Source organism: Parambassis ranga, unplaced genomic scaffold (genome assembly GCF_900634625.1).
Source record: "Parambassis ranga unplaced genomic scaffold, fParRan2.1 scaffold_31_arrow_ctg1, whole genome shotgun sequence".
NCBI classification, from domain to species: Eukaryota; Metazoa; Chordata; class Actinopteri; family Ambassidae; genus Parambassis; species Parambassis ranga.
The window spans coordinates 1433780-1440779 of record NW_021144801.1 but is presented as its reverse complement, the minus strand read 5'-3'; the positions used below and the strand labels follow the sequence as shown (position 1 = coordinate 1440779).

The 7000-nt window shown below is 41.8% G+C and overlaps 1 non-coding gene across 1 annotated transcript; it reads right to left on the bottom strand.

Moving 5' to 3' along the window:
* Positions 1-5744: 5744 nt before the first annotated feature.
* On the bottom strand, positions 5745-5815 carry trnag-gcc (transfer RNA glycine (anticodon GCC)). Its single transcript has one exon. It is a non-coding gene; the product is annotated as a tRNA-Gly (tRNA).
* Positions 5816-7000: the final 1185 nt, after the last annotated feature.

Sequence of the window (7000 nt, the reverse complement as noted above, 5' to 3'; positions counted from 1 at the left end):
GTGATGAGATGGGCTCCAGCCCCCTGTGAGCCTGCACTGCAGGACAAAGCCGGTTACTAGAGAACGAATGGATTTGTGAGGATCAGTTGTAATTACGCATGTGTACCACTAGGATGCACTAATTACCTGTCACTATGTGTGGATATATAATCTGAGTTTCAGAGAGGGAGCGATTGTAGAACAGACGTTTCAGTTAAACAACAATAAAGATCAATCAGTTACACTGCAGTAAAATCAATGAGGTGGTCAAACTGATCACTGATCAGATATTGACAGATTCTCACCTGCTGAGTCAGCTCTGACTTCCAGAAGTTTCCAGCTTCATGTGTGGAGCTGCTCATCTGCTGCTGTCTGTGAGGAACAAGAAGTAACTTCAGAGAAACCACGCCTTTAACCCCATCTACCCCAAGGGACCCAAATTTGGGGGCTTTTTCATGCACCCAAAGAATAAAAGCCATATAACACTGTACTAACCATGTAAAAAATAATCATATTGCATATCAAATTAAACAGGAGCAACTCTACTACAAGCACATATAAGCCATCTTTACACACATCAAACATAACTTCAACACCATGCAAATCAATCATCACTCATCAAAATAAAATTCTCATATCAAAGTCGACACACTTGCCACATTCTTATTGCTAGCTCTGTGATACTTCAGGTCACACAAACAAGGTGTCATATGAAAGCTGAGACTTTACCAATTGACACTCTTACAGTTGTTTTGCTATATTATAAATATTTGGTGAATTAGAATATAAAGAATATAAAACTAAAAAATCACGAGTAACAAAAAATTCTGTCTTTCTTCTGTAAATTTGCAATAATCAGTCATATTTGTGTCAGGGTTTGTCACAATTGCAGAGGCACAGAGCGGTTACAGCTAACAAAAAGCTCCTTTATTCAAAGCCAGGAAGGCAAAACAACACAAAAACCAACGATCACACTCAGCGTGGTAAAACTACATAAAGGAAAACAGACACAGTAAAAAGGCAGGAACAAAAACATAACATGAACAAAGCAACTACCTGGAGCACCCCGAGGTCAGGCAGAAGTACATAGCATGGTAGGCGAGGATCAAGGCATGGCATGGACGAGACAAGGACAGAAACAAACCCTACACCGGACAAGACGAACTAGCAAAGACAGAGGGGAAGACACAGACTATATACAAAGGGACCAGGGAAGACAACGGGACACAGGTACCACACATGAGGGCAGGTGATCACACAAGGAGGGAAACCACAGGAAGTAAAACTCAAGACAATGCACGGGGGGGGGCAGGACTACCAAAGTAAAACAGGAAGCACAAGACAAGACAAGAACTAAACACAAACCCAGAGAAACAAAACACCAGGACTACAGGAAAATAACTAAACACAGATTAAACTAAAAACCCAAAACCAGGAAAACAAAACCATAAACAAACACCAGGTCGTGACAATTTGAGGGCAATAAACGCTTGGTTCAGATAGGCCAACATGTCTGTGTTTATTCAAGACTAAAAATATTAGGATTAGACATTTATTATGTTTGTGGAGGACTTTTTTGGGGGGAGAATGTGGCAACGGTCATTTAGCTTACAATGCATTTTCTTTGGTGAGTATAGCACTAATATTACTACTACCTGTCAAATCTACTGGTTCTGACCTTTTGATAGAGGTGTCAATCACCCTAATCAACCTGCATATTTGACAAGGTATTAGCTTAGCATTAGGTGGGCGTGGCCTATCTGCTTTATACATCTGTTATAACCTATAGATGTGTAATAATGTTTGCATACAAGTAAAAACTGATGTAAATAGAAGTGATGAACAGCAATAGTGACTTAAACGTGGAATATATAGTTTGGTTCATTAAATTTTAAGACATTTAAAAATGTCTACATAGGTTGGACTAAACCCTCTGTAATCTTGTTTCCCTTAATTAAAATAAATAAAAACTTGGCAGACATAATGTCCACAAACTTAGCACCAGATTGAGATAAGTAGATTGCTTCATCTACATCATTTGTAAGGAGATATTCATTGTAAAAGTGTAGATTTTCAACAGACGAGGACATTTTTGATCATTTCTGCTTTGTGCCATCTTAATTTACAAAGAGCCAGAGGCATACAAACTAATACTTACACAACTGTGAACATCAGCAGCTCAGTGAAACAACACAGAAAATAAAATCACTGTTTCCTAAAACAAATCTGCTAACACACAACAAAGAAGATTTACATTCAGGATTTTTTAAACTGTGCAGCTCAGTGAACACAAACATCACAGATAGTCATCCAGTCGGAGCGGTTCTGACACTCCCTGCATTTCTCACTGATCATGTGACCTGAGAGTTTGTTCAACTACAAGTAAAAAACACACTGATCTGATAAACTCAGCATAAACCAACATTTTCTATTTAAAGTGGTTTTAGACGAGTTGTTCTGAGTTTCAGAGAGGGAGCGATTGTAGAACAGACGTTTCAGTTAAACAACAATAAAGATCAATCAGTTACACTGCAGTAAAATCAACGAGGTGGTCAAACTGATCACTGATCAGATATTGACAGATTCTCACCTGCTGAGTCAGCTCTGACTTCCAGAAGTTTCCAGCTTCATGTGTGGAGCTGCTCATCTGCTGCTGTCTGTCAGGAAATGAACAAGAAGTAACTCCAGAGAAACCACGCCTTGAAAACAGGACACCTGACACAGAACTGACATGAATGGGTTAACAGTGGATAGAACAGGTCTGAGTGCAGAGTCACCCAGCTGTCAGACCGGTTCTGACACTTCCTTCATATTTCACTGATCATGAGACCTGAGGGCTGATTGTAAAGAAAAACACCAGAAGTTACACAACTTGTTGTGAAGCATCAGTTACAGTGTGACTCTGACCTGTGTTGTTGTGTTGAGCAGATGGAAATGCACTGTGCTGCTTCAGACATGACTTTCATCTGTCAGCTTTGCATCACATGCTACATGACTGCAAAACACTTTGTGCACTTCTTATGTCTGTGTCTGTGTTTTTACAGCAGCAGTGACATCATGAGCAGAGCAGCTCCACCTCTGCAATGTGGCCGGAGTGATGTCAGAACCAGACTGACTGAAAGATTGACCATATTTTCTGGATCTGGTGCTCATATAGCTGTCTGGACTTAGCGACCTATCGACCAATCAGAAAATTGAATTCCTTGTTGCCAGGTGAGGTCTGAGGCTCAGCTGCAAGCACACGTTCCATGAATGCTCAGAGCTCAAAGTGTGGACAAGCTAGAGAACGTCAGGAGAGGGACAGAACAGCTGCCATCACATCTGTGATGAGACGTCAGGACACAGGCTAACTAATTCTATATTTTAATATATAAATAAGTCGCATCTGAGTATAAGTCGCACCCCCAGCCAAAGGATGAAAACAAGTGGGACTTATAGTCCGGAAAATACGGTACTTTATGAATCCCTGTAGGGAAGCCTTTAATCACCAGGAGCCCTCACTCTGGAACCAGGTGTAAATCTGGATTAAAGAGGCAGAAACCACCTCCACCTTTAAGACCAGACCTACAACCTTTGTGTTTAGCAGGTGGTGCAGCTAGTCTACACTGTAGTGTGTAGGGCTGATCCATCCATTTCATTATTTACAGTGTTTATAAGGTTATTATAGTGAAATATATCAGTGTCCTCTGCAAATAATATGCATGTTAATCATTTAGATACATTGAATACATCATTAATGTACAAGTTGAATATTTTAGGGCCTAATACTGACCCCTGGTGGTCATCACAAGCAATAAGATAAGATAAGATAAGATAAGATAAAACTTTATTAATCCCGAAGGAAATTCTTGTGCCAGAGGTATCAAGTTACATTAAATGCAGTTAAGTACAGAGTATAAGAGTATAAGTGTCACTATAATAATAGACAATGCTATACAATGCTAAGACACCTAGAAGAAAACTGCCATCTCCACATATTGTACTCTGTCAGTTAAATCAGTTATTTAATAACTGATGTTCTTCAATAAATGTTTCTAAGCGATCATTAAACAGTGTTTCAAGGACTTTAGAGAAGTGAGGCAGCAGTGAGGCTGGTCTGTAGTGTGTGAAGTTCTGTTTGTTTCCATTTTTGAACAGTGCTGCAACTTTTCATGTCCATTGGGACACAGATGCTTTGAAGTGACAGGTTCCAGATGTGTGTTAAGGCTGTTGTCATGTTATTAATCAGCTTTTTACTGATATATACATATCAATAGCAGGACAGTCTGTGGAGAAGTTCTTTTTATGTGTTGGCAGTATTGATCACTTCTTGCTCACTAACTGCAGACAGAGAGATTCAGTTACTATTGATGGTTCTGATATTTAGCTCTGTTACATGATCAGGGATTTTGGATGCTAGGTCTGGACCAACTGTCTCATTCATATTGCATTACATTTCTGTTTATGACTTGATGATGGGAGCAGTTGATCCAATGTTCTCCAGTTCTCCAAAGTGGGAGTACACATTCTGCTACACAATGGTTCAACACATGACAGTAATGTAATGTCACATGACAGTGTATTTATCTCTGTGTCAGTGGAGCAGAACAGCTGATGAGGCTCTTGTTCATGTGGTGGTGAAAGCCCCCCAGTCTTTCTCTATAGTGGCTGATCAGGGCTTTAAAGATTCTGTGGGAAAGCCAGACCCCACATCCAGCCTGCCTTCTAGAAAGGCTCTAAAGAAGATGGTGGATGACAAATATGAGAAGGAGGCCGAGGCTCAACTGCAGAGGGTGGAGGGAGGGAGTCTGACTTCAGACATGTGGACCTCCATTAATATGGATGCATATCTTCAGTCACTTGCCGTCTTGTCCTCAACAATGCAAAGCTAACAGATAGCAACTGGCTAACGACTATGAGACTGCTGGAGGGGACTGGTTGACAGCCCTGTGTTCTTGCTGTGAGTATGTGCAAACCTCTGTCCTTAACAGAGGAGGTGGCCTCAGACATCATCTTTGTAGTCGTTAGCCAGTCATTATAACAGCAGACTCAGTCAGCCAGGCCAACACAGGTAAGTATGGACACATTTAGTGCTATTGTTTGTTTGACCCAGACCCACCCACTGAGGTCCTCCTCCACATATAAACCATGTTTCCCACCAACAGGTAGAACTGATGAAGCTGCTTGGAGGAGCAGAGAAACGTCTTCAAGAAAACTCTACAAGTCCAGACGCCTTGCTTCAGTGGTCTCTATGAACATGACCTGGATGACATGTAAACATACAGTGTGCTCTTTGTAATCTGTATTCTGGCTCTAAAACAAGTGCCCCTTGTGAGGGTTGAAGTCACAATCTTCAGATTATGAGGCTGACTCGCTGCCTACTGCACTAACGAGGCTCAGAAAGAGGTGAAACATGGTCTTTTCTCTTTTTCTTCTTTAAATAAAGACATCTACAGGGCTCATGCTGGCTACTGCACCAACAAACATTCTTAATTTAAATCAAATGAATGTGTTCTATAAAAAGGCTCTAAAGGTAAAACATCACAGTAATTCTTCCTGTGACACCTTCACTACCAGTGATGGTAAGTGCTCTTGTTTCAAATGTGATGTGCACTGTACCACTGAAGCTCGTCTGTGAAGTGTAGTGCCTCTGTGTGTGTGTCACAGTGATGTTAACAGAAGTCAGATAGGTCTGTTAACACATATAAAAACAGCTTACTGAACAACAGCATAGATGTGACGGTGAATATATGTCCCCTCACATGTTCCTCAGTTAAAAGGGTCATTGCATTGGCCGGGAATCGAACCCGGGCCTCCCGCGTGGCAGGCGAGAATTCTACCACTGAACCACCAATGCTGTGAAACGCTGACACCTAGTGGTGCCATCGCAGGTTGCAGCCTCCTCATTCCAAAATCAATCCCTCCTCCATATAAAGTCAAAAGTTATAAATTCACCTCATTACATGAGCGGTTGTGTGTAATGACGCGGCTCACCAGCAGAGGGCGTGTGACGGAGCAACCAGCAGGAAACTACAGGGGAGAAGAGACACAAGCATCCACAGATCAGAACAGACACTCAGCTCTTCTCTCTGAGACCATGATGATACCGTCACATATCATCACTGCACATGTTTTTGGCTGCACGTCTGGAAATGAGAGGAGACAGAACATTATCATACATGTTGCATAAGTAAAGTCACATGACACATTATTTTATTTAAGCAGCAGATGGACTAATTGATACTGTTACAAAAACTGCGCAAAATCTTCTTTTTTTATCTTGGTTGGTTCAAGGATGTAATATCAAACTGACACCGAGGAAACCCTAAAAGGAAACTATGAAAACCCTTTTTTTTACAATAAATAAATAAATTAACCACAGGGATTAATAAAGTCAGTCTTGAAAATATTAATGTATTGTTTCTATAGGTTTATATGTTTAGTAAATATAGGTTTATCACTGCTTTAGTATATAAGTAAACACATGAACTAACACTAACAAAACAAACCCCAGTGAACCAGGTGGAGCTGTGCAGTGTGCAGCAGCATGATCACAGAGCTCCTGTTTGAACGGGCAGTGAGGATGAGCTCTCTGAGTGGGGGCTCTGGGCTCTTGACGCGGGTTCTTCTCCACATCGAGAAGCACAACCATTCCGCTCGTGTTTTCTGTGTGTGGATGAAAGAGTCCAGATGAGTGTGGGAGCAGCGCTGCAGGCCGACAGTGAAGGAGCTGCTAGCGGACTGTGTCTCTTCATGTTCAGCTCATGTGGAGCTCTGATGATCTCTGCACTTTGCTGCTGGAGAGAGTCCGCGCGCTGCGCAGCGGCTTCTCCCTCTTCTTCCTCTCAGAGATGAAGTCAGACTATCAGAGCTCCATCAGAAGCTGTTTTCCAGCTGAGCCGCATGTTGCTTCAGAGACTCAGAGGACAACCCGACATCTGCTGACGTCACTTTGTCCCAGAGTCCGGCTGTTGCAGCAGCATCAGACCCTGATGATGGTGCAGACAGACTTCTATCAGAGCTGCTCGCTGCTTCTCTCGCT